An 11318-nucleotide genomic window follows, 5' to 3' on the forward strand; every position below is an offset into this window, starting at 1 on the left:
TTCGCCGTAGTGACCTCCCTTGGAGAACGTGTTTATTTACAGTAGCCTCCCCTGTACTGCTCTCGTTCTCTCTCTCTCTCTCGGCACTGGCATTTCCAGTTGCTGTTCCCATGGCCCAGAGAAAAAACAAGTCGCGTAAGGCGAAATTACTACATTTAGTCAAGCTGTGGAACTCACAGAATGAAACTGAACGCATTGCATTTTTTACAATGACCGTAGTCCGCGGCTAGTGCAAAAGGCAGTCAAACGGTGTTTAGCGCGGTAGCGGTTGCGCTGTGCTGCATAGCACGCTTTACTGTACTGCTCTTCGTTTTAACTTTCTGAGCGTGTTTATAATCCAAACATATCATATCTATATGTTTTTGGAATCAGGAACCGACAAGGAATAAGATGAAATTGTTTTTAAATCGATTTCAGACATTTTATTTTAATCATAATTTTTATATTTTTAATTTTCAGAGCTTGTTTTTAATCCGAATATAACATATTTATATGGTTTTGGAATCAGAAATTGATGAAGAATAAAACAAAAGTAATTTTGGATCGTTTTATAAAAAAATAATTTTAATTACAATTTTCAGATTTGTAATGACCAAAGTCATTAATTAATTTTTAAGACTCCATGCTGAAATGCAATACCAAAGTCCGGCCTTCGTCGAAGATTGCTTGGCCAAAATTTCAATCAATTTGATGGAAAAATGAGGGTGTGACAGTGCCGCCTCAACTTTTACAAAAAGCCGGAAAGGACGCCATAAAAGACATTTATCGAAAAAATGAACAAAACGTTCGGGGATATCATACCCAGGAACTCTCATGTAAAATTTCATAAAGATCGGTCCAGTAGTTTGGTCTGAATCGCTCTACACGCACGCACGCACACACACACACACACACACACACACACACACACACACACACACACCACGACCCTCGTCTCGATCCCCCCTCTATGTTAAAACATTTAGTCAAAACTTGACTAAATGTAAAAAGAAAAGGACAGTTTCAAGTTAAAAACAATGGTAAAATCACTGGAAGCCCCGTTAACCGACTCGCCGGTTCTCGAGCTAGGGGCTCCCGTAACCGACTAGTCGGTTCCACGAGCCCGCAAGTCAGTTCAGTCACAACATAGATGTGTATTGACGGGATCGCCAACTCGTTGCGCGCGCTCACCAAGTAGCGGAAAGCGGAAAAGACGATTTTGACAGTAACTTTACTTCCGGTGCAGTCTTTCAACACATGGAGAAGAAGGAGAATTTCGAAGGGGAGGTGGAGTTTGTGGCTGAGGTATGTGAAAAGCAAACAAAGCAATACAAAAAGATCATTGCTGATGATTGAAATGAGTCATGTGAATCAACAATAAAGATTGATTGTGGACGGCACGTCATTATTTTTGTTTTTAACACTTGAAACGCGAGAGCATCTGACACACTGGTAAATCCGAAGCTGTGCACTCAAGCTGATCAGCAGATCGTTTTTCTGCAGAATTCTCGCTCACATCGGCCACTATTTTAGCTCAGCGAACCGACAAATTTGCAACAGAACAATTTCTGAGTGTTAGAAATTCGGCTGTACATTTATAGATACCCTTTCTATTCCATGGTTGTTGTTTTTTCAGGGGGAAAGTACCGACATCTCAATCGCTGAAAAGATGACAGCATCACCACAAAAGAAACTCCAAGAATTGCCAAAAGTAAGTAAAAATATTGACAGATCTATGTAAAAGACTATGAAAATTTAGAACTGGAACAACAGATATTCAAGAAATAACCGATAAGTGATATATTATAACTGAACCATTGATAGGTCTATGATGCATGGAAGTTAAAAATGGTGCAGGAACTGAAGTCAGATCAACACATCAAAAAGATCAGTGCAATATATTTGTTTTCTCTCCCCTCTTGCATAATTCTGTTTTGATATAGTCTATATGCTTGATGTCTTCTGTTGTTTTTAAATTCATTGTCACTTCTAAATTGCATGCTTTATTGCAGAACGCTTGTTCTTTCTGCCTTTCAACTGCCTTTCACCGGAGCTCAGAGAGCTTGTCGACCTATTCTCCACCAAATCGTTCAACTTCAAACGTCTATCAACTGCCATTAATAGCTATCATCCAGCTATTTGTATGGACAGTTAGACTTATTTCTCTAGAAATTTAGTTTTACTAAGGGTTTATTGTTCTGCTTTTTTTCAGACATTCCGTCCCGCACCAGAATTGCCAGAGGTTGTTGCAACTACAACTTTGAAGAACTGTGTCGTGATGTACAGCAGCTTCCCGAGTCATGGTGCCTCGCGAAGAACGAGGGGAACCAGGTGGTTAAGGTTGTTGTGCTGGAGCCTGGAGGCCAGCTTGGTTAAGGTTTGACTTTGAGTCAGCATTTTCAGTGATTTTTCTACGCAGCCGATGGTGTTTGGATTTAAAGTGTAAAGGAAAAAGTCCCTCCTGAAGCAGCGTGCTGCAGTTTAGACTGGCGTGGCGACAGTGTTGAAGTGAGTGACAAGTAACATTTTCAGTAAATCGCTTTGTGTTACAATTAATCAACACCAATTCTGAGCCAAGAGAATGATTTTTTTTTTTTTCCATTTGGAATGTTGTGTTTTATAGGTTAGGTGTGGAAAATTGGATTTGACTGTAAAGCTCTTTAGCAGAGAATGTAAATAAACTTGACCAAGAAATTATTGCAACAAATTTCAAACTCCCAAATTAAAGCATTGATTAATTCCCGTTAATTAATTAATTAAATTAAATGTCACAAGAATTTATGCTTTAATTTGGGTGCAACATGTTGAAACTTTGTTTGAGAATGTATCTACTTCATTGATTAAATATATGCATGTGTATGAATAGGAATCTTTCTTGTGTCAAATTGTGCGAATTGAGACTGAGTGAGATAGTGAATGTTGGTACATTACAGGGCCGGACTAAGCAAAGAGGAGGGGGGGGGGGGGGGGGGGGGGGGGGGGGGGGGGGGGGGGGGGGGGGGGGGGGGGGGGGGGGGGGGGGGGGGGGGGGGGGGGGGGGGGGGGGGGGGGGGGGGGGGGGGGGGGGGGGGGGGGGGGGGGGGGGGGGGTTGCCAGTGGTGGTCCAGGGGGATGTTCCTCTGCCCCTTGTGGGGGTCAGGGGAAGGGTAGGTCATATTCTGAGATAGGAAAATGGTCGCTCCTTGCATGAAACGGCATAAAATAAACAATAATACATTTTTTTTTAAATAAGTGAGGTACATGTTTAGGTTGGGGAGGGGGGGTTGCATAACCCCCCCCCCCCCCCCCCCCCCCCGTAGCCCTAGTCCGGCCCTGCATTAATTGTCACTGTATGGTGTGTGTCACTGTGACCAAAGATACATATGCTCTATTTGAGTTCATACAACTTCCAATTCCATTCAAACGTTAACAAAGTGTTGCTTTCTTTCTTTCTTTCTTTATTTGGTGTTTAACGTTGTTTTCAACCATTCAAGGTTATAACAAAGTGTTGCTGGTATGCGACTGAACATGTTCTATTAGGAAAGCAAAGCAAATTCCGGTGTACATAGTGGTCAACATAAAAACAATCAGACGCATCGATGCAAGACATTTATCAAGTGGCTGACAATTGATTTTGAAATGAAAACTGTTTGCAAAATATATCGCTGTCAAAATTATATTTTGAACAAGTACATAAAGGAATTAGGTTTGAACCATAGCAAAATGAATATGTTTAAATTTTTCATGTTGCAGACTTAAATTTACATGGACTCATGAAAATACAGAACAGGCACTGAACAAGCCATGTGATACAATACTGAACCAAATAGGAAGAGAAGTACATTTTAACGACAGCAGATTTTAACACAAAAAATCGACACCTAAGACAACAATCAAGAAGTTCAAATTCAATGTACATGCACTTGATCAGATGGGATAGTTTGTACTGCATGAAGAAAGATCATACACAACACACTACAGAGATCCTTCCTGATTGTTCTCAACATTGTATGTTTTCAGCTTTTTCCTCAAACTCCTTTCTTTCCATGTGCATTTCATTTTGTCCAACATTGCATGTTTTCAGCTTTTTCCTCAGTCTTTTCTTTCCATGTACATTTCATTTTGTCCATCATTGTCTTCAGTTTGTGGTGGAGTCTTATTTAAAAAAAAAACAGAACATTTTGCAAAGTGTCTTCTTGAACAGCTTGTGAAAGATCAAATGAATACAAAGTGTCATAAAAACACACCGGAACAGCATCACTGTTCCTGCATGGTTCAATAAAGTCATCTGCTTTTGCCTGTGTGTTGATGCACAGGTTTCCCAGAAAATATGTTCCATGGACATCAAATCACCAAAGGGAAGTAAAGTAATCGCTCTTTATGCATACGACATGTGTAATAGATTAAGCGAGAGTTGTACGGAACCTTTTCTCCTGGCACGAGAGGATGAAAGTCGCTTGTATATTTCAATGCTTGTTATTCTCTCAGGTGCCAGGAGAAAAGGTTTTGTACAACTCTCGCTTACTCTATTACACGGTCATGTCGTATGAATAAAGAGCAATTACTTCCCTTTGGTTATTTGATATCATCAACGCTTTGCCTCATTCTGTTTAAGATTTCTGCTTTGTGTTGCATGGACAGACACATCTGCAATACATTGGGCTTGACAAAGGTCAGTTTGCCCTTGTTCAGCATGCTTGTCATGTCAGGGGTGTTTTCACTCTTTTCACTGTAGGATTCAGGTGCGCAAGTCAGGGCTTCCAAACACTGCAATTTCTCATCTCTGTACGCACTCTTTTGGAGACACCAAACTCTCTGTTTTAGCTTTTTGGCAACACATCCTCCAACATACTTTGCATTGTCCTCTTCATCCTCTTTGATTTCTAATGCACTTACTGGTTCCCTAGTTTTTCTTCATAGGCCTTTAAGACACCAACAGTATAAACATGTTCAAGGCAATCCAGGCTGAAACTGCAGGGGATACTGTCAACTCAGTAATGCCTGAATGCTGGGTTGAAAAAGCAGAGTAGTACCTGGCCCACGCCTTCTCCTTGGCAGCATTCCCAACCTTGCCTCAGGGAACTAGGCAGTCATGAAGAAGCAGAAGTTTCTCTTCCAGATCTGCACCTAAAACACAGAAAATAAAATATTATAAATAAAACAACACACAAATATAGCAGAAATCAACCCAAGAGTGAAACTGAAGATGTAGATGCATGCACACAATCAAAACCAACAACACACGACAACAACCCAAAACTACACTTTACATGAATGGATGTGAACATATTAAATTTTTTATTCCATTTGTCGTTATAGAACGTGTTGACAAACCACTTTCATGAATCCTTATGTCTTTCAACTATGACATGTGCTATCAATGATCCTAAAAAACACATGAAATATTGTAGTGGCAGGCATGTACCTAAAATATTTGTAAACAGTAGCCTCTCTGTGCAACGAAGCAGTATTTTTGCTCGAAAACTATGAATGAAAGTGATCTTTCAGGTACTGGGACTTTGCAAGCTGATTTTTTTATATCGCCTTACTCAAAAACTTACTTTTCAATTACTGAATTGGTCGACAAGCCCTCTGAGCTCCGGCGAAAGGCAGTTGTCATTCTTGGTAGATCATGCACAAGCGTTCTGCAATAAAGCATGCAATTTAGAAGTGACAATGAATTTAAAAACAACAGAAGACATCAAGCATATATCAAAACAGAATTATGCTGGAGGGGAAAGAAAACAAATATATTGCACTGATCTTTTTGATGTGTTGATCTGACTTCAGTTCCTGCACCATTTTTAACTTCCATGCATGATGTACATTCAAATCAATCAATGGTTCAGTTATAATATATCACTTATCGGTTATTTCTTGAATATCTGTTGTTCCAGTTCTAAATTTTCATAGTCTTTTACATAGATCTGTCAATATTTTTACTTACTTTTGGCAATTCTTGGAGTTTCTTTTGTGGTGATGCTGTCATCTTTTCAGCGATTGAGATGTCGGTACTTTCCCCCTGAAAAAACAACAACCATGGAATAGAAAGGGTATCTATAAATCTACAGCCGAATTTCTAACATTCAGAAATTGTTCTGTTGCAAATTTGTCGGTTCGCTGAGCTAAAATAGTGGCCGATGTGAACGAGAATTCTGCAGAAAAACGATCTGCTGATCAGCTTGAGTGCACAGCTTCGGATTTACCAGTGTGTCAGATGCTCTCGCGTTTCAAGTGTTAAAAACAAAAATAATGACGTGCCGTCCACAATCAATCTTTATTGTTGATTCACATGACTCATTTCAATCATCAGCAATGATCTTTTTGTATTGCTTTGTTTGCTTTTCACATACCTCAGCCACAAACTCCACCTCCCCTTCGAAATTCTCCTTCTTCTCCATGTGTTGAAAGACTGCACCGGAAGTAAAGTTACTGTCAAAACCTCTCGCAGCCGCAGACGGGAGTTCGAAACAGAGCCAGCGTTGGCGCGCGCGCAGAGTTGGCGATCCTGTCAAGGGATATCTATGGTCACAGCTAAGGGCAATAGACTTGACCCACAAGTCAGCAGCGAATGTGATAAACGGGTTATCTCCCCTGAAAAGCGAAGCAAGCTTCGAAGATGGCGACGATGGAAAAGAGAAGGTGTGTGTGGGTGTGTGTGTGTGATGTGTGTCAGTGTGTGTGTATATGCGCGTGCTGTGTGTGATGTGTGTCAGTGTGTGTGTATGCGCGTGCTGTGTGTGTGTGTGGCTGTGCTTGCGTGAGCTTGTGTGTGTGTGTGTGTGTGTGTGTGTGTGAGAGAGAGCGATAGTGAGAGTAGGGTATGGTTGTTGGTGAAAGTTGAGTTGGACGCTGGGGTTGGGCGGGTGTGTGTGTCAGAGAGGGTTGTGTGTGTGTGTGGGGGGGGGGGGGGGGTGGACTGCGTGTGTGTGTTTATTTGTGTGTGTGAGGGTTGTGTGTGTGTGGGGGGTTGACTGCGTGTGTGGGTTTATTTGTGTGTGTGAGGGTTGTGTGTGTGTGTGTGGGACTGCGTGTGTGTGTTTATTTGTGTGTGGTGTGTGTGTGCCTTTCGCCTTGTATTGAGGAAATTAAACTGCGTTTGCGTATTATGTGTGTGTTTGCAAGCGTGCGTGTATGTTAGGCATATCTCAGTAGGTGTGTGTATGTGCGCGTACGTGCAATGTGTGTGCGTGCGCGCGTGTGTTTGTGTATGTATGTATGTATGTGTGTGTGTGTGTGTGTGTGAGAGAGAGAGAGAGCGATAGTGAGAGTAGGGTAGTGGTTGTTGGTGAAAGTTGAGTTGGACGCTGGGGTTGGGCGGGTGTGTGTGTCAGAGAGGGTTGCCAGTGTGTGTGTCGGGGGTGGGGGGGGGGGGTGGACTGCGTGTGTGTGTTTATTTGTGTGTCAGTGTGAGGGTTGTGTGTGTGTGTGTGGGGGGGGTTTGACTGCGTGTGTGGGTTTATTTGTGTGTGTGAGGGTTGTGTGTGTGTGTGTGTGTGTGTGGGACTGCGTGTGTGTGTTTATTTGTGTGTGGTGTGTGTGTGCCTTTCGCCTTGTATTGAGGAAATTAAACTGCGTTTGCGTATTATGTGTGTGTTTGCAAGCGTGCGTGTATGTTAGGCATATCTCAGTAGGTGTGTGTATGTGCGCGTACGTGCAATGTGTGTGCGTGCGCGCGTGTGTTTGTGTATGTATGTATGTATGTGTGTGTGTGTGTGTGTGTGTGTGTGTGTGTGTGTGTGTGTGTGTGTGATAACCAAACTATCAAGAACAAAACAAAACTGAACAAACGAAATGTTTTCCCCCCAACTCTGATTATTGCTTGTTTCGGAGACGACTGTGATTTTGACTTTTTGAGTAAGCCTACACGAACACACAAGCTCAAAACAGCCGGCAACAAGTTCGCCGGTCGGGGCAGTGAAATACTATTTCAAATAGATCTATTTCACTAAGAATGTCAATGGATATAGGGCAACATACTTGTTTTTTAAATCAGTGATTGATTAGATCGTCATATTTTTGTGACACTGAGACCAAACCATCAAAAAATTAGCAATAGGCCTTGAATCAAAGTCGTGCGAGATCTGACCTTGCTGCAAATGTACGTGTACGACTTGATTGTGTTGACGTTCAACTGGTAAGCTGGGCGATTGCAGGCTTTTATCCAGCGAAGGCAGCGATCTAGATGGTACACGGATGCTTTCCCGGTTTCACAAATGGGATGAATTTCACGCCAACACAGCGTTCAGGATACCTATCATCCGTTTTACATTGTCCCCAAGCACAGCGCTTGTTAGCAGCATTTGTGTGTGTTTGCTTCCTAAAACAAGGGAAGTAACTCCCAGAGTCTCGATATGTGGATATGGTTAATTATAAATGGAAGTGTCACTCAGTGTAGACGTCTAGCCTCAGAACCTAGAACAAACCAGTGATAAACAAACAAACAAGCAACGAAAGAAATAACTTGAAGAGACAACAAGAACAAACACACAACTTGTAAACTGAGACAACAAGAACTTGAAAACAGACCGGTGTAACACGAGAAAATTACTCCCACGAGATTTTTACTCCGGAGTAAACATTTCGTACGAAAAACTTACTCCCTTTACGAAAAAAGCACTCCCCCATTGCACGAGAAAATTACTGCCCAAGACAGGTGAGTTCCGAGTAAACATTTCGTACAAAAATGTTACTCCCCCTGACGAATAAATAACGAATAAATTACTTTACCCCAACACGAGCAATTTAACTTCCCATGCCAGGTGTACGAAATTTTTACTCTCTTGTCCCCTGTTAGTCTTGGTGGTGGAAGGGGTGGAAGGAGGGTAGCGCGACATTCGTGTGCGCGAGATCACTTATTGGCATTATCCCTTCGCCCGCATCCCATTTTTGCGTACGAGATTTTTACTGGAAGTAAAAATCAAAACTTGACTAAATGTAAAAATGGGGAGTAAAAATTTCGTGGAGGGAGTAATTTTTTCGTGCCTTGGGGAGTTCTTTTCTCGTACGAAAAGTGTACTCGGAGTAAGAATTTCGTACGAAATATTTACTCCGGAGTAAATTTTTCGTGGAGTAAAAATTTCGTGTTACACCCGGCGGCGGGGATACTGAATAATTGAAATGGCCTCGGACTTGGTTTATCATCTGGATCGGGTAACTATGATAAGCTTACGGCTTTGCGACAGAGACTCGAGAGGCTTCTCTGGACTGATGACATCATTTCGTCGAACAAACGCTGACTGGACAAGTTTTTATAATTACACACACACACACACACACACAGCACACACTGAAAAGGCTGAATACACTGTGCCACACACACACACACACACTGCCACTCGCACACGGCACACACACACACACACACACACACACACTCACGCCACACAAACACATTGTGACACACACACACACACACACACACTCGCACACGGCACAACGGCACACACACCGCACACGGCACACCGTGACACACACACACACACACACGCACGGCACACATCCGGTAACTTGCATATAACCATTAATTGTTATACGGTGTTACGTCGTGAACAAAAACATCAACAACGACTCGACGACGACAAACAAACAAACAATTAAACAAACAAACAAACAAACAAGAAAATTGTCTTCCTCTGCCACCTGCAGTAATACAACATGTCGCATGGGCTGCCTGGCAAAGTCAGTGTCGTTCGACAAAATGTTCATCATCGTTTATATTGCAAACCAACTGAAGAAAAAAACTTGCAGCGTCATGCACGGATTGTCCCTTGTAATGATCATTGTTAAATGTTATTGCGAGTGTGTTCCAAAAGGTTGGTAGTACTGTTTATAGTGAAACTGAGATATCATCGTTCTATAAACCTCCTGTGGCGTGGAGTGGGGCTTTAACATTATTTTAAAAAGCTCGAGAAAACACTACACCCTTACTCTTACCAGAAAAAAACCCCGATGTTATAGCTAATCTACTGTTTATGACTAGCAACCCACTCGATCCCTTGAACTTAGAATTGTACAGAGACACACCTGTAACTGTGACAAAACGATGATACATGTGTTATGCCAAGAACCGTGTGAATGGCCTGACACGTTTTTGGCATGATCACATTATAGTAGCTTCTTGTCTGCTACATCAAAGGGTACATTGTGCAGCATTGTTGTGTAGCTTTTCGGTGACCGCACACACATGGCTTTTCGTTCGGTTTATCGTACACAAGTTGCCGTGCATATGACTGAAATGTCAAAAGAAACACTGTTTATGCATACAGTGGAACCCCCCCTTTTAAGACCTCAAACAATCTGAGAAAATCAGTCTTAAAAAGGAGGGAGTCTTAAAATGGGGATACATTTTTAGAGGTTATGTACAGAAAACCTGAGAGAAAACAAGGACTTAAAAGTGAGTGAGTCTTCAATTGGTGGTGGTAGTGGTGGTGGGGTTGGGGTGTGGGGGTGGGGTGTGGGGTGTGTGGTGGCGGTTGTCCCTTGCAATAGGATTCATGTTTCAAAATAAGGCATAGTATGAATGGTAATCCGTGCTGACAGCAGCGTGAATATAGTGTTGTTTACTTAGCAGAAATGAGATTATTTCTTGAATGAAACAGTGATTGGGTTCGATTGAATTCTCCAAAAAAGAAAAAAAAAAGGCAGATAAGGCAGGAAGGCGGAAAGGCAGACACGTAAGCAAATTTCCGAACAGAAGCAGCAATCTTTAGGGAAAAATATGATAAATGAAAAATAAAGACAAGAAGAAATACACAAACAGGCAGACACCACAAATCCTAACAACACGAACTTGTCTAGAAATCGAGAGTAAGATGGAACTAATGAGAACACATTTTCTTCTTCTTCTTCTTCTTCTCAAAATAGCCCTTAACACAAATACACTGTCTTTGCTTTTTCAATGTACTAGTATTACTACATCCTTCAGGGATCCATGGGGAGGGGGGGGGGGGGTTCCGGGATTTCCGGAACCCCACACTCCCCCCCCCCCCCCAGCCTAAAAAAAAAGAAGAAAAGAGAGAGAGAGAAAAAGATTAAATAAATAAATTTGACAAAAAATAAAAACTGATGGCTCAGATTGCACAGATTGCTCCATTTTCCTTGATTTTTATCAAATTTCCCCCTTAGGAGCCGGTCTTTGTCTTCTAAGTGACGGTTATGGAAGGTAGTTGGGTAATTTGCTGGCTCAGGTTGCACCAGATCGGTCAATTGATCTTGTTTTGATCCAAATTTGTCTTCTTAAATTCACTTTTTAGAAGATGTATAAGGGGAAGTTTCTTGGCCTGATCAGATTGCTCCGTTTCCCTTGTTTTTATCAACATTTTCCGAGAGGGGGGGATGTCCCCTGACCCCCTATAGGA

The 11318-nt window shown here is 42.0% G+C and overlaps 1 long non-coding RNA gene across 1 annotated transcript; it reads right to left on the reverse strand.

Annotated features, from left to right (window-relative positions):
• Positions 1–3399: 3399 nt before the first annotated feature.
• On the reverse strand, positions 3400–6492 carry LOC138962337 (uncharacterized). The gene is made up of 4 exons (XR_011454484.1): positions 6312–6492; positions 5906–5980; positions 5520–5603; positions 3400–5085 (listed from the first exon to the last, which is right to left on the reverse strand). It is a non-coding gene; the product is annotated as an uncharacterized lncRNA (long non-coding RNA).
• Between the last annotated feature and the right edge of the window lie 4826 nt (positions 6493–11318).

The sequence above is a fragment of the Littorina saxatilis genome, linkage group LG3 (assembly GCF_037325665.1).
Source record: "Littorina saxatilis isolate snail1 linkage group LG3, US_GU_Lsax_2.0, whole genome shotgun sequence".
Lineage (NCBI taxonomy): Eukaryota > Metazoa > Mollusca > Gastropoda > Littorinimorpha > Littorinidae > Littorina > Littorina saxatilis.